The following is a 25,222-nucleotide window of genomic DNA, read 5'->3' as shown; positions in this document are numbered from 1 at the left end:
ATATTGATAAGTAAATGAATGAATGGACCCTTGGGGTGCCATTTAACAAATCACCTTCCACATTCCCAGTAGGATTATGTCACTGCGAGCCCCTGCATGTTAATGACACAGTGATGTTTACACAGATGCCTTCCCATGGTTCTTAACCTTTTCCGTTATTCGTTATTCGGTATGCTCTGCCCAGGGCTAGTTCGTTGGCCTTAGAACTCTCCTTGAATACATCCACCTGCTCCTTCTCAGAACTTTGGCTACAGATGTGTCTCTCTCTTGAGAAACGGAGGCTGCAGACATGTTCAGTAACCAAAGCCAGTTTAATTAACTGCTCTCGCCTAGACTTGGGGCCCTAACAGGTGGCAGGCATCGACAGTGCTGGCAAAAGAGACCTGCCCTGTCTTGTACAGCTGAACATATCCTTCCCGAGGCCAATCTGAAGTCCCGGCAACCCAAGTTTAACTAGTGGGTACGTCACATTTTTAAAACAGTAAAATGGAAGGAGTTCTTTTGGAAAAATTAAAATGACTGGCCGGAGATTCTCAGAGCCCCAGCTCCACGATTATCAAGCGTTCAGTGATGTGGGTAAGGCCCGCGGGGATGGAGGCAGGGACGATTGGAAGTGGTGCCTCTCTTGAACCTCATTGGGTAGATCCAAGATTTTAAAAGGGTTTTTCTGAAATCGCCCAGCCCCAGAATTTCAAGGATCCTCATCGCTGCCCCTTCCAAAAAGAGAGCGCGTTTCTGGGGGGAGGTGTGTGCGTGCACGCGCTGGGGGAGGGAAGACTCGGGAGAGGGGCCACCGCTCTCCGGAATAAACAGCAGGGGGAGAAGGGGAGCGCGACGGAGGGCGGCCGGAGGGGGATGAGCGGGCGGGCGCCGGGGGCCAGGGCCGGAGGAGGGGGCCCGGGGCGCGCGGGGCGACCGGTAGCTAGGAGACCCATGCGCCTCTGATACTTGAAGCGCTGCCCGGAGGAGCTGACAGCGACCCCTCCCTGTGTCCCTGCTCCGGACTCGGACCTCGCGCGCAAGGTAAGCGGGGGCGCGGGGTGCGCCGTCGCCCGAGCGCTGCCAGGCCAGCCGNCCCGCAGCCCCCGAAACCCCGAGCCTGGTCTCGGGCGGAGAGGGTGGGAGGGCCGCCGGGAGGTCTTGCACCCTCTCCAGGTGTGTGGCGCAAGGACCCGCGCGCGGTTCTCCCCTAGACTCTGCGGTCATTTCTAGGCTGGAATATCACAACTGCTCTCCTTCCAAAACATACAGCCCCTCACTCCCACCTTCTCTTTCTGTCCTAACTTTTGAGGGGGGCGATCATAACCCTTGGTCAGAGTAGGTGTGCCGTCTTATCTTTCCTATCTGCACCGAACAATAGGCTGAGGCTCTTTGGGTTTTTCTTTTCCCCGAAAATTAAATACCCTGATAAGTTTACTAGGTTTTCCGGGTGACTGCGGTGTTACTGGAATTTTATCACAGCCTAAAGCAGTAGGTCCTACTCAAGCGCTCAGACACCGATTCAGAAATGGGGTGGGGGGCGTGTACCCGCAGGCTTCTGTGTATTTAAAAAGCACTCCCGGTCATTGCTATGTGTTCTCCCTCCATCAGCTCTTCAGAGTATCTTAAAGGTCCGCGGAGGTGGGAGCGAGGACGCCCAACTGTTGGGAAGCCTCACCTGGAGAATAAAAACAGAGCGAATGCTGGTTTCTTTCAAGTCAATGAATTTGGTGGGGTGGTTGGTTCTGAGTTGGCAGTTTTGGGAAGGGAGGGTTAACGTTGGTTTGAAACTCAGATAGAGGGTGGAGAGAAATACTAGGCTTCTAAGAGCCCTCTTTAAAGAGTTAGCTTTTAAACATCAATTGTTTTCAATGTAAGAATTCCTTCAAAAGTACTCTGGCAATTAGAAAGGACTGAGGCCTGTTCCCCTGTAAATCAGAAAATCTTCCTTGCCTGTGTTTGCACTGACTTTCTGTCAATGACCCCTGGCATCTTCGCGTGTTGGTTTCTTTAAAGCCAAAGATCCAGATGCGCCATATCTCTAGGAACCAGAAGGAAGAATTATCATATACATTAATTTAGATTCTGTTCACATTCCTAGTTATTTGAAGCAAGCTCTTCTATCCTGAATTGGTTAGGAGTGACTAGGAATTATATTGTATTTGAATTTACACAAATACGGAATGGTTTCTCCATCTTGCACTTTGTCACAGATGTACTTCTGCTTTTCGTATATATGTGCATCTGAACCATTCTAAGTACCTACCAAACTCTCAGAGGAACTACCAGGGAAAAGAAAGGTTTTTATTTTATCTGTCTTTGGAAAACTGAGGAAAAAAAAATACTGTTCAGTAGGTATCATATTAAATCATACCACTTTTTATGAAATGAGATGCTCATTATGAAATAGGAATGGTATTTGGTACCTGCTTTCAAGGATATTAAGGACAAGTAGGAGACTGTCTGTAAAGCATTTTGAACTTTTAAGAAAAGAGTCACTGTCTAGGTATTGAGCCAATATGATTGTTTTCCTGGCAAACTTTTTCTCCTTTCTAAAATTAACTTTCCCCTAGGAAAAAGAGTGCAGAGGCACATGATTCAGCCAACCAAGTCGAGAAAATACTGTGTTTGAATTTTAAAAGTGACCTTAATTCATCCCTATAGATCTAGTGTTTGCAGCCTATGCCACAAAATCTGCAGAAATATTCATTGCTTGCTGACCTTTTCAAAGCATTGGCTTAATGAGGGGTGTTATGGACAGAGTACAATATTATGTTATGGATTGTGTTGGCTTAGGCAAAACTATTATCATCATTTTCCTAAGGTATTTGTATAGATGTGTGTACACTGGGTCTGGGACTTACATAATTACATATATATATATAAAAAACACATGTTTTTAATAGGAACAAAACCCCACAATATTTTTTCTCTGTGGCAGAACACTGTAAGCATTAGGTTTTGATTACTTTTTCATGGAAATTTTAATATGACGGAACTAAAAACTTCAAGGAAATAATTCCATAAAGATCTATTTGGAACTGAAGGCCTTTTTAATAAAAGATGTTTGGAGCCCTTCGCTGTGTGCTTAGCCTATGTGGAGCAGTCCTTTGTGAGTAAGGGTGGTAGATCCAATTCCGGCAGCTCAGAGGATGATTAGACCTCTGCCACTCTTTTTCAGACCTTTAATTTGGTCTGTAACTTGATGCTTCACTGACCCCACACTCTCCCTGCCACGCTAGCTCACAGAGGAATTGCTGGCACTCTGGATTGAATTTTTTTCCCCTCCCATCAATTAGAACATGTTTGCATTGGTTGCAGAATGCAGTTACATTTTTAGCACAGTATTCTAAGAAATACCTTAGCCACAAAGAGAGTAGCCTCAGTGTAGCCGAGATCACAAACTGCCTTATTTAATCAGGCTATATTAATTTCCCTTGATTCAGCTATATAGAAATAATAGAGTCATAGAGTATTCAAATGGGAAGGCACTTTAGAAGTCATCTCGATTCTAATAATTTCTTTCTACAGATGAATATTGAAGCACTCCTAGCCATCATCCAAACTTTGGAAGTAGACATTAAATTTTATAGTTTTTCCAGTTCTTGTAGTACTGAGGAATTTGCTCATTCGAAATTAATTTATACATGAGTTCAATGATGTAGGAATGGCAGCAAAGTCAGTTGCCAATCTCAGCTGGATTTCCAATGAATCTCAAAGTGCAATCCTAAAGGCAACACAGGCCATTTACAAAGGTGGTGAAATACTTTACCCTAGTATCCTAGGTTTTTTGCTCCATTGGCTGGGGACTGTTTCAGTTGACTGATGAAGAAAAGGAGTGCCCTAAGAAGGATGAGTATATAGAGAGAAGAGTAGGGTGGTGGGGCACGTAGTAGGGACTGACTAAATTCGTGTATCATTCAGGAATGGTTAGCCTTCAGAACACTCCCCGGAGATTGCAATCTGAAATAATGGAAACAATCATTGGAGTTTCTAGCTTTCAAAACCCTACTTAATTAAGGCTTGATTTTCAGAAGTCCCACTTCTTGATGTCCATGTCTTTCAAGATCTTTTGTCTCAAAGATCTATCTTCCCGAGATCCTAACATTGAGACCTTTTTCTTTTGTCACTTATAGAAGAATTTGTCCTGATATGTAGGCACCAATCTCCAGAAACCATATAGACTCTAGGGAAGTATTCTTGTCAATGGTACATCTCACTGCCAATTATTTATTAAGACGCTTTATATACATTAAAAAAATCTTCACAGCCTTCAAAAGGAGTCATTATTATCCCCTTTATATAATCCGTGATTCCGAAAAGTGAAGCATCTTGACCAAGGTCACATACCACTCTCAACACCGCACACTGCTTCCCTAATGAGTATAAGCTGTTGATTGAACCTGTAGATGGTAGTATGCTCATTTGAGGATATCTGACAAATATCCTAATTTGGAAAAGATTTTATAAAATCTTCATATGTGTTTAATGTTTCAGGTTAGGTGTATTCAGTGTGGGGAGCTCAACATTCTTACATTGGTTTAATGATTAAAGACAATTTAAATTATGTGTTCCAAGGGGGAACTAATCATCAACAATCAACAATCAGGATGTCTTTACAAATGTATTTGCTTTGTAATTTCATGAAATTTTGGTGATTTACAAGACATCTATAATATGACCAATTTGCTCTTGCTCTCTGCAAGTAATTCTTTGTTGCATGGCATCGTTTCCTTCAAGGCTTTTAGAAATTTTGTCTTCCTGTGTCAGCCTGCCAGAGCAGTTATATTTTAAATTGTGTATTCCTTTATTAAATTGACTTTCTTTTTTTATATTATCCTCCTTTATATTATCATTAGAATGGTATAATTATTTGACTTTGAAACTGTGTATGTAATTAGGCTATATTTCTGTGAATTTCATATCAAGATAGGGAAGGGAAACTTACCAAATATTGTAAAGATGAGCGTTAGTCTGATAGGGTTGAGAGTCATTGCCCTACGAAGAATATTTCTTACTGAATCTGACACAAATATAACTGCTTAGCAGTAAAAGTTTTACCTTTAGTTTCATGAATCTATATATTTTCATCGGTTTCTTTTGTTATTTATTCTACTGGACTAACATTAAGCCTTATGAAAAAGGTTAAGAGTTGCGTCCTTAGAGTTTAAAGATTCTATTTATCTGACAGAGAGAGAGAGAGAGAGCACTCGCACAGCAGGGGGAGCAGCAGGCAGAGGGAGAGGGAGAAGCAGGCTCCCCGCTGAGCAGGGAGCCCGATGTGGGACTTGATCCCAGGACCCTGGGATCATGACCTGAGCGGAAGGCAGACAGACACTTCACCAACTGAGTCACCCATGAGCTCCTGCCTCCTTAAAGTATAATCTATCCATCTATCTATCTTTCTTCCTTCCTTCCTTCCTTTTTCCCCCACAGTGGGCTCTATGCCCAATGTGGTGCTTGAACTCAGGATCCTGAGATTAAGAGTTGCATGCTCTATTTACTGGCTGAGCCGCCCTCTTATAGTTTAATCCTGAAGCTTCTATCCCAGGAGAGTCATTGGGCCTGTAGGATGCTCCTTTCCCCTTGGCTACCAGTCTTCCTCTGCAGCCCCTTCCATACCCCCCAAAGCTGAGGCTGTTCTCTGAGTTAGTGGCTTCCTAGGAAAACTCTGTAGACCCTTGGAAAGCCCCGCTGCTGGACTCCGTACCCACAGCAGTTGCATCTTGCCTCTCTACTCTTGGCATAGTCCAGCTTCCAGATCGGCAATTGCAAAGTTGCAATGAGCAAAGTTGCAATGAGCAACTCAGGCAGAGTGTGTAGCCCCCTCCTCACCTGCCTCCTCTTTGAGTATAGAAGGGCCTTGCCTCGTGAAGTTTTGCTTGAAGTTTTTGAAGAAGTTCTTGCAACCTAATGCTTCTTTCCCATCGTACTTAATTAGTGCAGAGTCTTCTTACTTTTTGAAATCTTACTCTCCATTAGCATACTTCGGTACTTTATCACTATTTTCTGGGAAACCATGTGAGCAGAAGAGAGCAGGTGAGAATGTTTGAAATATTGTATATTAATGTACATATAACTGTATTTAAGTTTGCAAGTTGGCTTATGAAAAAGACCAAGGAACTTATCAGACAAAGGACTAATTTTACATTTTGGCTTTGGAAGAAAAGAGGAGTACAGAGATGACTATTAAAAGCACCTCTGATCCCACTACCCAGAGATAACCACATCTAACATTTTGGCATAACTTTTCTGGCTTCTAACTATGCATGTGAGCATACGTGCATATATGAACATTGTTACAGAATAAAGATTTTTTTCTATGCATTGTTTATTTAAAAAAATTAACAATATAAGAAACACCTGTGCTATTCAGCATTTTTTCTTTAGCTATCTGGACTATATTTTCATTGCTCATTCTTCTTCTGGTAGCTTAAAAGATATAGATCATATCTTAAAAAAAATTCCAACTATTGCTGCCTTTAAGGTTTTTGCTTGTTTTTTAATATAGGCATGAGTTTTCCCTAATCAATGCCAGGAAAAAAATGATATTTAACAGCATTCTTTCTGTAAGGTGAGAAATTGGACACATTTATTATTTCTCTTTCTCTGTCTCCTCCATGTGCTAGTTTTTTGTGGATAAAATCTAGTGATTTAATCTAGGGTTATTAAAATCAAATGCTGAAATTATTTTTTTGTTTAAAGAATTACTTTTAACATTTTCTTTAAGGTTTATACCCATATTGACCAAATTTATTTAGACTTAACTCTGTTTAAGTCGTTCTACTGTTTATACCTGGTTAATAATATTACTGTTCCTCAATCCTTAAATTCATACCATAACAAATTCAAGTAAATTTTTTAGGCCATGTGTAGCTGAGGATGTTTTTAAGAAATTGCTTTCAGAAAGCCTTGCACAGATGAGATTACTTTCTGTTTTTCTTGCTTTATATAAAATGCTTGGGTCGTAGTTCTTACCTCAAGCCTCTCTAGATATGGCTGGATTGAATTCTAGCAATGAGGGTTGCAGGAGAGAAGTCTGAGATCTTTCTGATTGCTACTCTTTTGTAGGTAACCTGTTTTTCTGTCTGGATGCTTAAAGCATTGTTTTCATTTCTCTAATACTAATTTTTTTTTTTTTTTTTACTGGACTATATCATGATGATAGTCTGTTTTATTTTTTCCTGAGACTCTTTGAGTAGTATTGATTTGAAGACTTAAAACCTATTTTTCATCTCAGTATTCAATTCTTCTGATGATTTCTTTATTGATATTTTTCTTTTTGGAATTGTGTACATTTATACATTCATCTCTTAAAACTCATGTTTCATTTAATAAACGTAATCTTTTTGCTTTTCTCTGAATATTGGCAGAATTTCTCAAGCCTATCATTTAAGCCCTGTTGAGATTTTCAGTTATTTCCCATATGATACTGTCTCCATTGCAACTTTTGCCTTGGCAATGGTATTTTCGGTTGTCCTTCCTAATCTCAGATCCTTCCTGCTTTGTGATTACCTATCTTGGTTTCATAGCTATAACGCCCTTTTTGCTTCTTGCTGAGTCTACCACATAGAAGATGCGTCGACGTTTCAACTGCATAGCAACTTTATTTACATACTATTTATGGTAATTTCTTAGAAGAGTCTCCTTTTGAAATACAGCCTCTTCATATACCTGGTATTTTCTGTCTGCTTGCTCTACCTTGGAGAAGTAATCTCCGTTGCTTGAGAATCAGGAGTTAAGATGGGGTCCTGTATGGTGTGGAGCCCTGGCTGATTCCATGGTTGGTGAAAAAAGAAGGTTGCAATGTGCTGTGAGTTACTTTACCACCTCAGAGCGAAGGAAGGGAGCAAGAGACTGATGGTATTAAAGAAAAGAAATTTGGGGGTGCCTGGGTAGCGCAGTCGTTAGGCGTCTGCCTTCGGCTGAGGGCGTGATCCTGGCGTTACGGGATCGAGTCCCACATCGGGCTCCTCCACGATGAGCCTGTTTCTTCCTCTCCCACTCCCCTGCTGTGTTCCCTCTCTCGCTGGCTATCTCTCTGTCAAATAAATAAATAAATAAATAAAATCTTTAAAAAAAAAAAAAGAAAAAAGAAAAAAAAAGAAATTTGGCTCTTCACAAATTTTTTTTTTTATTATATAGTTCCTGAACTTCATTAATATAGAAAACTTTGGTAACGCCTGGCTGGCTCAGTCAATAGAGCAGCAACTCTTGATCTCAGGTTTGTGAGTTCAGGCCTCATGTTGGGTGTAGAGATTACTTAAAAAAAAAAAAAAGAAAAAAGAAAAAAAAGAAACCTTTGTCTCAGTTTTCAAACACTTTTATACATTACCTTACTGTACCCTTACAACAATTGTTTTTGAGTTGAAGGGCTGTGGCCTTTGGGTTGCGAAGATTGTGGGTTGAATACGTTCCTTAACACTAGTAATGGAAGCTTTGCAAATTACTTTAATGTTCTAACCTCCTTTCTTCACCTGGAAGAAGTAATGTTTACCTCATAGAATGGTACAGATTACAGGGGATTATTATATAGGAATTGTTGGGACATAGTTTGTGGTTGAAGGCATGGATGAAATGGCCCCAGGAGAGCCTAGAGCAGAAAGAGACCTTCAACAGCCCTGAAGGCACAGAGGAAAAGCCAACAAAGGAGAGGAGCAGGGGGCACCTGGGTGGCACAGTCCAACTCTCGGTTTTGGCTCAGGCCCTGATCTCAGGGTCCTGAGATCGAGCTCTGAGTCAGGCTCCATGCTTAGCACAGAGTCTGCCTGAGATTCTCTCTCTCTCTTTCTCTGCCCCTCCTGGTCATGCTTGCTCTCTCTCTCTCTCAAATAAATAAATAAAACCTTAAAAAAAAGAAGGAGATAGGCAGGAGTGGTCAGAGCAAAGGACAAAGATCAGAAGAGAGCAGAATCAGAGAATCAAAGGGAATTTAGAAACTGCAGGTGGAAAGAACTCTCATAAGCATCATGAGCGTTGGGTTTGGCAGTTGGTTACAGGGACCTCAGCCCCAGACCCTTGGAGTAGAGAGACGCAGTAGAAGGAGGACAGTAGTGGGATGATTAACAAGGGCAGGGAGGAAGATAGGAAATGCAAACAGACAATGAAAACATGTTTCTCCCTTCAGGGAAAGGGATAAGATAGGAAAGAAGAGAGAGAAGTCAGTAGCTAGATGGATCCTCAAGATTGCAGATTGTGATTTGAAGGAATAGCAAAATTTCAGAAGAAAAAAATGAAAGTTTGCCAAGTAAATATTTTTTTCAGGTAAGGACATTAAAAATACTACCATCTGATACCAACTTATTTCCAAAAAGAAAGATAATGTCGATGTGAAAAAATTGAATATATTTAGCTTTATGAGAAAGTTAGTATCTCAGATGGTAACATTTTTCTTTTCCCATCCAAGATTTACTTTTCCCCCTGGTTTCAAGTTTCCATCTCTTCTTCTCCTTTAGAAATCTGGCGTCACCCATGGTCTTCTCTCTCAACTATTTTCAGTCTCTTCTCTATTGACTCTTTTTCATGATCATATAAGCACGTCCCACTCCACCTTAAAACAAGCATAGGTAAGAAGTAATGAGGACCTACATGAAAACAGTGGCAGGGGGATGGGAGGAGCTGCTAGATAGGAGGGAGGACTTATAAATAGCATTAATAGGACTTGGTGACTGATTGGAGGTGGCAGGTGGGAGAGAGGGAGGATCCTAAGATGACTCGCAGGGTGGTGATGCTACACGGTGCTGTCATAAAGGGGACCGGGGCCGGGAGAACAGAATTTCATGGACTCAGTCCAGTGTGCAGTGGGCTGTACAAGCTGGGAACTCTGTATCTTTGACTCTTGGTCCTATGTGCTCCGGCTAGTCCCCACCTCACCCAGCCACCCCACCTCAGCCATTGTCTTCTCGTGCTTCGTGGGTTGGTGCCTACACCTTGCTTTCTGCAATTATTTAACTCTTGGGAGTTCAAGCCCTGCATGCAGGAATTTGTGAGCTAACAGACTATGCATATTTTCTACTGGAAAAAAGTAAAAATGGACCAAAGGATAGAAATAGGAGTCCCCATGTCACTGGAGGTCAAGATGGAACCTTTTGCGTTTTCGGTTTTAGGTGTGACTCAAGACGGTAAAGGCCATATTCCAAAGTCAGGTGTGAGACCACAGCGCCCAGTTGAAGAGGAAGCACAGGAAAATCAGCTTGGCATTGTTTGTGGTTAGCTCATTGACCACTTCCAGCTGATGAAACAGGCTGGAGAGGCTAAGAAAATGATTAGAAGATGATTTTTAGAGAGTTGGTAGTGGGTTTGAGTCCCTGCTCCCGGCCACCTTGAGAGAGGGGTGTGAGGTAGTGACCCTTCAACTCAAGTCTAGAGAAGGGGGTTTTACACGGCGCGTTTGGAATGTTTAAGGATTGGGAGGCATAGTGGATGAGAGATTAGCGCCTGAGAAATCAAAGGACAACAGACTGGCCGGCTCTCCTACTGGCAGATCAACAGAGGTGTAGCTGTGTGTGCCGCGATTTGAGAGAGCACAGACCGCGGGATCTATCCCCAAGGACCAAAGGCAGCCTGTAATGGAGAGTTAGCTACCCTGGAGTCATCCCAGGTCCCATGCAAGAGGGCTGGCCACCTGGACCCCCGCAGGGTAAACTGAGGAAAGAGCCATAAGTAACCGTGTGCACCAGGGGATCTGTAGGTGATGGGGGTAGAGTTGAGGTTCTCTTACCTCTCAACCCCCATTCCCCTCAGCACCATCCCCAACCCTTGCTCAAGAGGGAAAAGTGAGCTTTAAACACCAACCAAGCCCACAGATCACCAGCATTAGTTTATTAGTCAAGGGAGAATTTTCCTGCTGCCTCTTCCCCCTGCACACCCCCCATCTCACTCCCACTTTGGTATCAGAAAGTGGCATATGGGGCGTCTGGTGGCTCAGTCGTTAAGCGTCTGCCTTCGGCTCAGGGCGTGATCCCAGGATCCTGGGATAGAGCCCCACATCGGGCTCCCTGCTCTGCTGGGAGCCTGCTTCTTCCTCTCCCACTCCCCCTGCTTGTGTTCCCTCTCTCACTGGTTGTCTCTCTCCCTCTGTCAAATAAATAAATAAAATCTTTTTTAAAAAAGAAAAAAAAGTGGCATAACCTATGTTAGCAATCTGGCCAAAGAGAGAGGACCCTTTCCCTGTCCACCTTTCCCAGTACAAGGGGCAAGTGTTCAGTAAAGGTGTTCAGTAGGTCACAGCCGAAGAAATGAGCTTAACTTGATGTGAAGTTGGAAGTTTGAGTGCTGTATACGATGGGACACATTAATTACAGGATGGCGATCGATTTTTGGGATTTAGAGTGACTCCAGTGTCCTCATTTTTTAAGAGGAGCTGAAAAAGTCACGACAACTGTCCTGAATTTCACTGAAGTACAAGGGAAGAACCAGCCTCACATACTAAAAGAGGCGATGGAGAAAACAGATCAAGTCATTTTCTGATGATATCCCATGAGTCCTGCTTGTTCACTGCACTGGGTCGTACATATGAAATCATCTGCGGTTTTCCAGTGGCCTGTAATTGACAAGAGGATGGAAGGGGAACGTGGGTTCTTCCAGGAATTAAACAGAAATGTCACGATAACTATTTTCATTTCTTAAAAGGATGCTAGGAGAATTTTAATCAGTCAATTAAAATATACATCAGGTAATTTAAGAATAAGGTTTGCAATCTGTTCTGCAGCTGGAGAAATGATCTGAGATATTGCCTTTGTGAAATAAGTCTGTAAGACATTTTCTCCCTTCTGTTTCCAAAGAATCACAGAAGCCATAAATGGCTAAGATTAATTGTTCATCATTTGTATTCTGCCATTGATCAATTAAAAAAAAAAAGCATGTGTTCCTGTAAAACCGTAAAGATGATGCCCATAAGCCAATACAATCTAGAATAAACAAAAATGCTAATGGATTTCTCTTTTCAGCTTTTGGGAATTTCGAAAGGGCTTTAAACTGTTAGCTTCCATATTATCTTCCCAGAATTTGCAAAGTTATTCAAAGTCTTTAATGGTAAAGGAGTGACAAGGGAAAATCTAAACAACATTTCTATTAATGTGTTCCTAAAAGTGGAAAAGACAACTTGCAAAATACATTTGCGTTACCCATAAAGTGTTTACACTGACCGAGAATGAGTGCCGTGTATTCCATAGAAATGGAATTTCGGATCCAGAAGTAGGATATTTGATTGACACGAATAGATGGAAGAAAGTGGTGACTTGGCACAGGGACATGTCGTTGTGCTGTGGACCCAGCTCTGCCCTTAGGATCCTGAGGGTGATGCCCCATTGTTCTAGTGCTCTGCTAAATGCCCCAAGCAATTCCTTTCACCCTGTGGAAGGAGCAAAGTGCTCCAGGACGTATATGGCCCGGGGCGGGGGAGGGGAGGGGTGTATTCATCTCCCAGGCTTGCTGTTTTGCAGGATCTTTGTCCCACCCTGTAAACCCCTTCCCCTTGGGCGTGGCTGGAGCCTGGGAGGATAAAATGTTTCTCCTGTGGTTTTTGTTCCATTCCCCTCATTATGAAGACTGGAGAGAGACTGGAAGTGTTGAATCACTACAGTGCACCCCTGAAACTAATGTAACGCAGTTAAGGATATGAAATTAAAAAAAAAAAAAAGCCTGGAGGGAGATTGACCTGCTGGCTTTGAAGAAGCACGTGACCATGTGGTGAGAGGCCACATGCCTAAGACTCTGGAGCAGCCACTGAGTTTGTGGGGAGGTATGTCACGGCTCTGGAAAACTAACGTATCCTCCCATTTTCTCAAGTCTGTACTCTTGGTGTGATTACAAGCCTAGGCTGGACATTCTTACTCTAGCCTCATGTCTCTCAACTTCTATAGGGTGCATTAAACTTCTCAATTTGTGTCCTGGGCTTTCTTCAGCTTTATCTTGGATTTCATTGATTCTCTCTACAGCTGGCTGCATTGATCGGCTTTTGCTTTAATAACACAGGGGAACAAACAACCTGACAGCCTCAGTGGTTTACAACAGGTGTCTCTTTCTTGCTCACATTGCACATCAGGACCTAGGGTCTTTGTTTGAGGCGGTGGGTCAAGTTCAGCCAACGCTCTGGTGAGGGCCAGGCTAGAGCAGGAGAGCAGCCCCGTCTGAGGTGTGAGGTTCTGGTGGTGTGCGAGACGGCTGGTGGGCTTGCCCTGTTTCCGAAAGCTTCTGCTCGCAGCTGGTGTGATGTCACTTATGCCATTGACCAAATCAAGTCAGTGGCCAAGCCCCTGATTGAGATGGAGAACCAGACCCTTCCCCAAGGGAAGACGGGAAGAAAAATTTTAAACAACATATGAAAATGGCCTACTTTTATTTTTCCTTTAACCGTTTTTTAAATTCTAGATGTCTACGCGGTTCTTTTTGAATCTTGTTCTTTTTTTTTTTTTAAAGATTTTATTTATTTATTTGACAGAGATAGAGACAGCCAGCGAGAGAGGGAACACAAGCAGGGGGAGTGGGAGAGGAAGAAGCAGGCTTATAGCAGAGGAGCCTGATGCGGGGCTCGATCCCATAACGCCGGGATCACGCCCTGAGCCGAAGGCAGACGCTTAACCGTGCCACCCAGGCGCCCCTTAATCTTGTTCTTTTACTTCCTGATATCTTGTTCTTGACTTACCTATTCTATTCCAGCCGTTATCTTGTCAAACATTTTAAAAACATTACAGTTCTCAGAGTGCCCTGTTACCTGTACCTTTGGTGGGGTCAGTTCCCCGTTTTGATTCATCTGCTAATTTCCCTCTCTCCTGGTGGCTTGCTTGTTCACGTGCCTTATCATCTCTGTGAGTTCACCATGTGAGTTGCATGTGCCCTGGGTTGTTACATTTCTTTTGTTGAGGTCTGCATGCTTCCGCAGTTTGGGATCTGCTTTCCAACCTGTGTCGTTAGAGTTCATTTGAGCTCCTTCCTGTGCCTTGAGCAGGCTAACGTCTCTGACTTCCCACTGCTGACTCTTTCCCAGGGCTGGTGGCCTGCTTTTGGACTGCTTTTCTCCTGAGAGCATGGAGTTTTTCTAGTCTTCCACCCTCCTGACTTTATGCTGGGGGCTTCATTCCAGTTCCTCGCGGTGAGTAAGCCTGACGCTCGAAGGTATCTGTTTTCGTATTCCAACTTCGTCTTCAATTCTTAATCACCTTTGTGGGGTTTGAGTTTCTTTTCTGTTTCTGGGAGATTTCCCTGTCTTGCTTCCTGCCCAGCTCTGCATTTAAAAATAATTTGTTATATTTATTCTAAAGCTTTTATGGGTTAGTGGAGAAGGCTGTGGGTTGGGGTGGCGTGGACTTCCCAAGTCACCTTGGCATGCCTTATTGACTGGTCCTTACACTCATTTTGTGAGTCCTTGCTCCCCCAAATTCCATTTTACTTTTGATTGGAATTGCATTGAATCTGTAGATTAATTTGAAGAGAATTTATGTATTTACAATGTTGAGTCCTTTCATGTATGAATCTGGCTTTCATCTCACCATTCCCTTGAGCCTTCTCTATAATGTCCTACCGAAATTGTGCAAATAAAAAATAAATATTATATACATAGTGTTACAATTAGTTCTAGATTTTATATTTTATTCCTAGGTATTATTCCTGTCTTGTTGAATAACCACAAGCAAATTATCTAATCATTATGGTTTTAATTTGGTTTGAACTGTTTAATTGCTATTATTTAGCTCAATTACTTAGTGAGTATAAAGTAACCTATGAAATAATTCAGGTGACCATTTTGCTTTATGAGTTTAGTCTTAATATAGTACAGGCCAGAGATGGTAAATATGCATTTATCAAAATTACTCAAAATACGTATAAGTAAAACTTTTTGAAATGTAAGTAAAAATAGAAACTACTAGCAGTCGACTGAATTAATATATATGGCTTTATTATCTGATGCATGCCAGAATCAGGGGAATTGTAAAACCACTGGCTGAAAGAAGGAAATTGTGGAGCCCAGGTCTGTTGCTAGACTGGGGAGCTCGGCTTTAGGACTGACAGTTAAGTGAGCGGGGTGGTGTACAGTCCTAGGATGTGGTAAAAGGCAACTCAAACACAACAGAAATGTTATCTTTCTGAAAAGCCCCCGTACGGCCATTAGTGCAAAAACTCTGGGACCACACTCTGTGTGGGCAGCAGATTAACTGTCTACCCAGGTTTCAGTGACCCTCAGTTTTAAAGGATTTTGCCAAATTGTTGTGAAAATTCATTATTTCTTTTAATGAGAAAAAAAGACGTATGGCACTACATGTCAGGGGATGGAAGAATCTAAGGGGGCGTCTCCAAATCAACCAGGACTAAATGGGCAAATCTTAAAATATATTAGGGATTTCTGGGCTGTAATATTCTCTCTCTTATTTCTAGCTATTCTGCTATGTTTAGATAGCACCCTATATTAAATTTTGCTCATTTTAGAAAAATTGCACCTTTGCCATTTATTTTTATTATTGTTTTCCAATTACAGGAAAACGTTTAGAATATAAAGTCTTAAAATATGCGTATTTAATTGTGATTCCACAAAACTTCTGAGAACAGCATTAGGGAGCTGTGGGAAATAAAAAAACCTTAGTACACGGTTGACTAAAACGAAATACACATACAATAAAAACCAAACAGGATATCCGTTCTTGAGGTTGGGACTTGTGTATGATATTCAGGTTACAAATTAACTTACTCATTGGGTAAATATACTGTCTTCACATTATGTTGGTTGGTTTTGTTTTTCCCGCCTCCCTTATTTTTTTTTTTTAAAGATTTTATTTATTTATTTGACAGAGATAGAGACAGCCAGCGAGAGAGGGAACACAAGCAGGGGGAGTGGGAGAGGAAGAAGCAGGCTCATAGTGGAGGAGCCTGATATGGGGCTCGAACCCATAACGCCGGGATCACTCCCTGAGCCGAAGGCAGACGCTTTACCGCTGTGCCACCCAGGCGGCCCCCCCCCCCCCCCCCCCCCCCCCCCCCCCGTCTCCCTTATAACATGGGGATGGAAGAAAAAGATGAGGGAAAGCGAGTCACATTTGTCATATCTGAGAACCCTGGCCAAGAGCTGTTAAAAGCTGTTGTGTGATAGCCCCCCCATGTTTGCATAATGTTAAATGTATGTTAAATGAGTTCGATACACAAATCGTTGGGCTCTCACAGCAATGCCCTGACAGTCTTAGTCTTCCTACTAGACACAACGAAGGTCCCTAAGAGGAAGTGACTGGCTCAAGGGCTTCTATTTAGAAAACTGGAGGGTTTGACCCAGAAAAGATGACTGAAGTGAGTTGTGGGGTTTGGGAACTAGTAATAAATAAGCTGACCCCTGTGTGTTTTTGGGTACAGTGGTTCATCTCTCTGTAATACACCTTTCCGTCATTTGGGAGAATAATTAAGGCTTTAGAGTTTTTTCTCTTAAAGGCAAAATGTTTGAGTAGCTTTATAATGGAGAAAAGGCTTTGAAGACACAGGAAAAAGGCTTATTTTTAGAGAAATGAGACAGAAGGAGAGGGTGGTATGTTACGTTTAGAAGTTACGTGTAGCCAACCCGTTTTATGTCCAGCTCTGTGTGCAAGTGAGGGGGATTCTTAATCCCATTTCACACACCACAAAACTGAGGCTCAAAGAGACTTAAATTTATTTATTTTTATTTTATTATTATTTTTAAGATTTTGTTTGAGAGAGAGAGAGAGAGAGAGAGAATGAGCAGGGGGGACAGGCAGAGGGAGAGGGAGAAGTAGACTCCCCACTGAGCAGGGACTCGGGGCTCCATCCCAGGACCCTGACATCGTGACCTGAGCCTAAAGCAGACGCTGAACCGACTGAGCCACCCAGGTGCCCCGACTTTTATAATTTTTTTAAAGGTTTATTTATTTAAGTAACCTATACACCAGACATGGGGCTCGAGCTCTTGACCCGAGATCAAGAGTTGCATGCTCCTCCGACTGGGCCAGCCAAGCGCCCCGGGGTTGAAGTTTAGTAACCAGTGCAGGTTTAGTGACCCCGCTACTAATGAAGAAGCAAGTATGTGAACTTGGGCCAAGGCGTCTCCCCCTTGTCTCCTCAGACTCAGGCAGATGCAGATCTGGTATGGAAGCCTTCCCGACAACTGCTCCCCGCGATGGAGACGAGGTGTGCGTTCTCTCTCGCGGGATGCCACCAGGTGATCTATAAATCATGACTGTGGCAGAGCCTTATTGATTCGACTCTGTACAGCTCTTCTCTCATTGGCTCTGCTTATTAATGTAGCGTTCAGAGCTGGAAGGGCCTTCGGAGATAGAATATGCGGACTAATGGCGTATATCAGAATCCTTTTGGGGAACATTTTTTCTTTTTCTTTTTTTTTCCCTAAAGATTTTATTTATTTATTTGACAGAGATAGAGACAGCCAGCGAGAGAGGGAACACAAGCAGGGGGAGTGGGAGAGGAAGAAGCAGGCTCATAGCACAGGAGCCTGATGTGGGGCTCGATCCCACAATGCCGGGATCACGCCCTGAGCGGAAGGCAGACGCTTAACCGCTGTGCCACCCAGGCGCCCCATGGGGAACATTTTCAAGACACACATGCAACCTTTGGAGTTTGCAGGTCTGAGGTGTGGATGGGTCTGTGTGTTTGGGAAGATTCCCCTGGGGTCATCTGATTGATGTACTTTCTTGGTTAAGAATCCTCTTTCTAGCCTAATCCCTTAATTGGGGGCGATAAAAGTGTTTTCTTAGAAGGCAGAGAAATGCGTCTCATTTAAGGTCCTCTTGGTTAACGTAGGTAGCTAGACAATTTAAGCCTCGGTGATTCTGTTTCTCCAGTTCTTTCTGAGCTCCTCTTTCATCACCACCAACTTGCAATTTAGTTTCTGATTTAATGACTTGGGGCTTTAGGTAGACTTTTATTTTCAAAACAAACCTCTGCTTTTCTGTAATGTAGATGAATGAACAATGCAGTGCACTGTGCTTTGGGTTCAGATCGTGAGAAGCTCTTTAATGATAATAATTCAAGTTAGTTGCAAACGGCTGCAGCAGGGGGAGACACACACAGCTGCGGGGTCCACGCTGAGGTTTGCACAATGTCTGTGGGACCGAGACTTGGCTCCAGGCAGGAAAATAATTTCTTTAAACCCACTAAGTTTATTTTTACATTCATATATATGTGTGTGTATATATATATATATATATATATATATTATATATATATATATATATCCAAAGTGTGATTACCAGCGTGTACAATTTATGACTTGGCATCATTTCCCACCCTGGTCATGTTTAATGACTTTGAAACATGATTTCACAAATCTTGAGGTTTATGTGAATATAAAAGTTCACTTTTTCAGGGAGATAAAGCAGGCTCCTGGAGACAACAGGAAAGCCAGAATGTCTTTTCCTTACATAGGATAGTTGGAAGAAACCCCACAGAAGAATCTGTCATTTGTGGAAGAGAAAAGAGCATAGCTAGTTTCAACAGTTGTTGAAATCATTCACCTGAGTTGATCAGTAGTTAATCAGGGCTCTGTTTTCATTCATTAGTCCCCAAATCCAGCTTTCTTAACAGCACAGATCAAGATATTTAATAACATGGGATTCAGATGAAGCATTTTGGGTTCAAATGACTTGCTTTATAATCTAGCTCTTATTAAAACGGATTCACTTTTTAAAGGGAGTCATATTTCTGATTTTACATTTTGCTTTCTCTAAGAGGCGTTTCTACTGCTCTTTCCATGTATCATAAAACAAAAAATTTTTTCTGTTAATATTCTTAATGATTGGGAGTAAATATGAGTGTCCTTATCTCCTCAACTGGTTGAACAGGATGACCTTGGTTCAGGTAAAATGTCCCGGGCTGATCCCCATAAGGAAAAAGTGCAATGCTAGATTATTGCCTTGTAGAATTTAGAATTCTCTCAACTCTGTAAGGAAAGGCACAAATAGAAGCAGAGGGAAATAAATAACAGAAAGATAGTGCATTTGAACATGGTGTACCTTTTGCTTTGATTAGGAAATTATTCCTAGATGTTGGTGTAGGATTCTTTGGCGCAAACCCAATGCAACCTACGTGCCATAACTCCTTGAACAAAGTGAGATTTTCTACTTTTGTGACTATTTGGATAACAAAAAGCCAAAAAAAAAAAAAAAGAAAGAACGAAAGAGAGAAAAAGAAAAGCAACCAAATAATTACCATTTTTGTCTGGTTTCTGGCAACTGAGACTTCTGAATTTGAATGTTGCATCTTCAAAAGAATGTATCTTGATTTTAGCATTGTTAATGCAACCAGTGAGAAGTCTTCCTGTACATACTCATTAACTCAGTCAGTTGGGAGTGTAGGTCACATAAGGCTACGTGAGACCTTTGAAATCACCTTTTCTCATCTGGTTATTTTACAAGGGAGGAAACTGACATGACTTGCCTGGGTCATTGGTTACCTGGTGGTTGAACAGAGACCATTGCTTCAGGTTCTCGATGCTTAGTGACATTCTTTTTAGCTTCTTTCTGCTTATGATAAAAAAAAAAATTTAAGTACAATCAGAGAAGGTCAGTCTCCAGTTTTTCGCATTTCAGAAATACAGGGTGTGGCTGTAATGCTCTTCTCCAAATACTTCTGGAGTTTGCCTTCAATATCGCATTTCCTGAGCCACATGATGTGATGAATTTGACCAATGATTTGCAAGAATTGTGTGTCGCTTCTGAGGGGGAGTATTTAATCCATGGTCTAAGGCCCTCCAGGAATGTCTATTTTTTGTTGTTGTTGTTGAAGATTTTATTTATTTGAGAGAGAGAATGAGCATGCATACACAAATGGGGGGAGCAGAGGGAGAGGGAGAAGCAGACTCCCTGCTAAGCAGGGAGCCCCAGTGACGTGGGATTCGATCCAGGACGCTGAATTCATAACCTGAGCCAAAGGCAGATGCTCAACCCACTGAGCCACCCAGGCGCCCCTGGAGATGTGTCTATGGTAGCTGCTCCATAGGGACCCTCGTCTGGGTCCCTGAACGATAATGATGTGCAGCGCCCTCTACTGGATTGCAATGGACATTTAGCCTGAGTGGGAAAACCTTTAAAAAAAAAAATGTTTATTTGAGTACATTTGACACACAATGTTACGCTGGTTTGAAGAATACACCGTACTGATTCTACACGTCTATACATTGTGTTGTGTTCGCCACAATGTAGCTAGTATCTGTCACCATACAACAGGATTATAAGACCATTGACTGTGTTTCCTATGCCGTACCTTTTATTTCTATGATTTATTCAAAACCCTTTTTTGTTTTAAGCCACTGAGATTTGGGACTTATTTGTCACCTCAGGGTACAAACCTGCTAAAGGGTGTTTTCTTTTAAGGAAGAAACGGTTTCTGATTTAGGCTTATAGCATTAAAGGAAAATGAAAAGTTTAGGCAAAACATTTAACAATTTAGGGCAAAAACACAATATGAATTTTTTTGGTTATTGAGGGTACTTTTTTTTTTTTTTGATGGACAGTTGTTTCTGTATTATTAGCTTGATTCTCCACTTTGGTTTTTTTAATCACCTGTGGTAGCAATCCATGCATGGAATGCTGCAGCCAATTTCAACATATTTTGAATTATTGTCATTTCAAATCACAACAAAGATTCAGTAAATGCAGCTAAGAATCAGGGAATCTGGGTCCTAGTTTTCATATTGCCACTGCACGACCTTCATCCTGTCTGGGTATCAGGACACTCATCTATAAATAGGTGTTGAAATAAATCATCCCGAATATCTTTCTAGCTCTGTTGGTCTGTAATTCCAGGAAATCAGAGTAACATGCTGCTAACTATTTTGGGTTAGGGCTCTTCAACAAATTTTTAAAATATAAGAACCAGATCTAAGTATATCTTGGAATAACAACAATTTGAGGAATAAATGACGCTTAAATCATCCAAATCTTAAATTGTCTCAGAATATGATACATTGTGCTGTCAGAGCCCCACTTCTTTTGTAAGTGCTATCCATGATTTCTTAAAAATAGATTTTCCAGGTTTTTCCAATATTTAAATCATTTTCCTTGTATTTAAGAACTTTTTTCTTCTTTGGCATTCAGAAAAAGGTTCCTGGGGGCGTAATGCAACTGCATATCTGTTATGTTTAATTTGCCTTTTTGGTTTCTCCAATTTCTTATAGAGATGTGGATACCAAGATCTTTAACACTTTTCTTGAGATTTGTCAACTTTATCAAATTTGCCTTGTTCCGCCTGAGTTCTAGGACTTTGGGGAAGTGTTGGCAGGTGAACATTAATTAGCCTCTCATTTTGATAACAGTGCAGCCGTGGCTGCATCTAAAGGCTCTGCTCTCAAATCATCTGGCTTCGCAGTCAGTTTGGATGGAAGGCTCATGTGACAAAGCTTTCAGGATCAATTGCCATGCTCCTTAATGGTGGAAACTGTCACTAGTTTCTTGCTCTGGCTTTTGACTTTTGTTTTCCCAGAAGCCAAAAGCAGGTGGGCCACACTCAGGCGCCTGGGCGGCTCAGTCGGTTAAGTGTCTGCATTCTGAGGACTTCAGAGGGGAGGGGGTGGGGGAAGGGGATAGCCTGGTGATGGGTAGTAGGGAGGGCACGTATTGCATTGCACTGGGTGTTATACGCAACTAATGAAGCATCAAACTTTACATCGGAATCTGGGGATGTACTGTATGGTGATTAACACAATATAATAAAATAAAATTAAAAAAAAAAAAGTGTCTGCATTCTGCTCAGGTCATGATCCCAGGATCCTGGGGTAGAACCCCTGCATTGCTTTCCTTGCTCCGTGGGGAGCCTGCTCCTCCCCGTGCTTGTGCTTTCCCTCTTTGTCAAATATAATAAATAAAATCTTCAAAAAAAAAAAAAGTAGATGGGCCACAGAACCATCAAGCCACAGCCTTTGGCCTCTGGGAGGTGCCCATCTAAGTTATGTTAATGTCATTGCTATACTAACGGGTTGGTAAAGGGTCTAAGGGAGCTATGCAAGCCAGCTCAGTTGTTTTCTTTCATGTAGACAATATTCTGGTTTGTTCATTTTTATTTATTATTTTTTTGTATGTTGCAAGCGAATATAGTTAGTATTGTCACATGATGTTTTTTGATCTCAGGGAAATGTAACAATGGGGAGAGTTACTCATAATGACTGTCATTCTCGTGGGTTGTAAAATATACTTCGAAGAATCAGAGACTGTCTGAAAATAGAAGCCAACTGAATTGCATGGAGTTCCTAGCACTTATTTAAATTCAGTGGCGAATAAAATTATCTTTATGTAAAACTCAATTTTTAAGAAAGCAGAGGTGTGACATTTTGACTAGTGTTACCTATTTTGTATTCCTAAAGCATTTCCTTTTTTTTTTTTTTTTTGCTTTCATCTGCATCTTCAACATGTAGCTCAGGGCATTCGATATCTTAGCTCAGTGCATTTATCCAAAGAAATAAAAATAACTCAAATACAAACATGACTTAGTCGCAAGAATTCTTACTGAACTTGAAGTCCTACGTACAAAAGCACCCCTCAGTGCTTTTAAATGCTGGAGAAGACTGATTTTAGCAGGGATGATCTTGTCATCTTTGACTAGCCCTCTTACCTCATCTTAAATATTGGTGACTTACACTGAAGTGCAGTGTTAGAAAGGTGATCCAGCTTTCCTTCGACTCTAAAAGAATGCGTAAGTCCCGGAGGCCAAGTTCATGCACTGTAAGCTTTCTGTATGTTTGTGAACCACAGTCTTGGGGTCTCTCCATAGGTATGAAAGGTATGCAGGGTGAGGTATTTCCCTGACGCCTCTGTGCCACCAGGCTCACAGCACTCAACTGAGCTAAGCCAGAATCCACATGTCACAACTTGGAGAGGAGAGTCAACGGGATGGAATGCAGTAAGCAGGAGATGTCCTGAAATATGTTCAGATTTGATGGTATGAGAGATATGTGCATTTTGCATGATTATTTTCAGGGGGACACTTGCTGTTTTAGACCTTCTTTTGTAGCCTTCTAGAAGCTAGTACTTTTGTTTGCTTGATGTGTTACCTTAATTATTTTCTCCAAGTTGAATGGGAGATATTAAGAAAAGAGGTGATGGGTGTTAACTGAACTGACTGTATTAATCACTTCACAATATATGTCAATCAGACCATCGTGCAGTCTGCCTTCAACTTATACAGGGATGTGTGTCAACTACTTCTCAGTACAATGGGGAGAAAGGAAAATCCTACTAATTACATTACTCTGGACTCTCAGTTAATAGACCTCTGCGATTTCTCTTAGCTCAGCAACTGCACAAACGGAGTGAGCCATATTCTTTCATTACTTAGCATTTGAGGTAAGTGTGGATTGATTTTGCATTCACACTTGAGAAGTTTTACAACACACTCAAGCAACTATACCTACATACCCAAAGGGGATGTTGACAATAATAGGTTTGACTGTTTTTTTTTTTTTTTAAGATTTGTATTTATTTATTTGAGGGAGTGAGAGAGAGCACGAGCAGGGGGGAGCAGTGGGAGAGGGAGAAGCAGGCTACCAGCTGAGCAGGGAGCCCGTCATGGGGGCCGATCCCAGGACCATGACCTAAGCCAAAGGAAGACGATTAACCAACTGAGCCACCCAGGTGCCCCAATAGGTTTGATATTTGGGGAAAAAAATGTTTGAGCTCATCAAAATGAAAGCACATTAAAGAGCAAGGAAGCAATAATTCTTGCACAAATGTTCTGTAACCTGTCTCTGCTGGGTTCTGAGGTCAAGAGTGAGCCATTTCTCCTGGGTGAGTGTTGGGTGACCAGCCTGTGACAGCTGCTGCTGTTAAGTGTCAGTTATGTGGGGCCCCTGACCCCTTTCCACCTGCAGAACGAGAATAGAACTAATTGTAGCATCAGGATGCAATGCATTCCAAAATATATTTACTCTGCACCAGTAATCTCTTCCACATCCTGCAAAGCTCTCAAGGATGTATTTTTTTGTCACTTAGAATTTTTTGACATTGGATTTGAAATTCTAACTCTCAAATAATGCTGAAAAAAAATAGTGCAAATAATCCAACTTGTATATCATTCAAATCTTTGAATAATGAACTTTATGGAACTATCCACATTCTTTTACTATGATGGAACTGTGCTGTGTTAACCTTCACGTAAAACAAGAAGCCTAATTTTAGGGGGCATCTTTTGACAATGGTATTTGTCATTATGGCATCGGGTCTCCATCCACATCCAACCCTTGGCTAAACCATCAGTTGGCCAAGTTTGCATCTCTTTCCTTCGTTGTCTTTGTTCTTTAAACTTTCTCTCCTGCTCAGGAGCCCTCACCATCACTGCAATAAACTCCCAGTATTGGACAAAGTCCCTCCTTAAGCACAATAAAAAAAAGTCTGATCTTCAGAAGAAACATTAATACACACGAAAGTTTAATGAACCAATAATGAGGAGCAGAAATAGGAAACCTCTAACTTTGCCTGTGGACTAGCTGCATCAGATAATAAGGACATATTTTTTTGTAGTGTATGCTGTGCCCGGAGCCTGGGGACCTGTGACTTCAGCCTGGCTGAGTTCTTCTCTCAGCCCTTCATCCTTCTCAGCCTCCAGTTAGTATCGACCATGTTGTCATATCTGTACTTGGATTACCATTTATTTCATTTTTATTTTTTAAAGTTTATTTCTTGGGGCACCTGGGTGGCTCAGTCGGTTAGGCGTCTGCCTTCGGCTCAGTTCATGATCCCAGGGTTCTGGGATCGAGTCCCACATTGGGCTCCCTGCTCAGCGGGGAGTCTGTTTCTCCCTCTATCTGCCACTCCCCCTGCTTGTGCTCTCTCTCTCTCTGTCCAATAAATAAAATCTTCAAAAAAAAAGTTTATTATTATTATTATTATTTTTTTTTAGTAATCTTTATGCCCAATATGGGGCTCGAACACACGACACCAAGATCAAGAGTCTCTTGCTCTTCCAGTTGAGCCAGTCAGGCGCCTCTGGATTACCTTTTATATTTATTACTTGGATATAGCTGTACTTGGATCACCCTTTATTTCTGCTACTAATGATTCTACAGGATGGTGTGTACAGATGCGTTCTGTCAAACATGAAACTCTTGCCAAGTATTCTTTTTAAAAAAATTGCTTTGACCTCATGCAAGGAACTCTAAATAAGAGGTCAGAAATCCTAACCTCTGAGACCTTGGAAGTCTTTTAACTATACCAGGCCTGCTTCCTTGTCCTAGAAACCTGCCGGTTGAATTAGAATATCTCTAAAGGCATTTTCAATCTCGGGCGTTTCACAGTCCCATGAAATA

General features: G+C 41.8%; 1 protein-coding gene across 1 annotated transcript in view; it reads left to right on the top strand.

Moving 5' to 3' along the window:
* The first annotated feature begins 916 nt into the window (after positions 1 to 916).
* The window catches only part of RNF144B (ring finger protein 144B), a 183,318-nt gene continuing 159,012 nt past the window's right edge, over positions 917 to 25,222 (top strand). The window contains exon 1 of the mRNA XM_034660272.1: positions 917 to 1,023. The gene's annotated coding sequence lies outside the window, so the exon portion shown is untranslated. The remainder of the gene's footprint in view (positions 1,024 to 25,222) is intronic.

Source organism: Ailuropoda melanoleuca, chromosome 5 (assembly GCF_002007445.2).
Source record: "Ailuropoda melanoleuca isolate Jingjing chromosome 5, ASM200744v2, whole genome shotgun sequence".
Lineage (NCBI taxonomy): Eukaryota > Metazoa > Chordata > Mammalia > Carnivora > Ursidae > Ailuropoda > Ailuropoda melanoleuca.
Note: the sequence above shows the minus strand (reverse complement) of the source record. Positions and strands in the feature narration are given on the sequence as shown.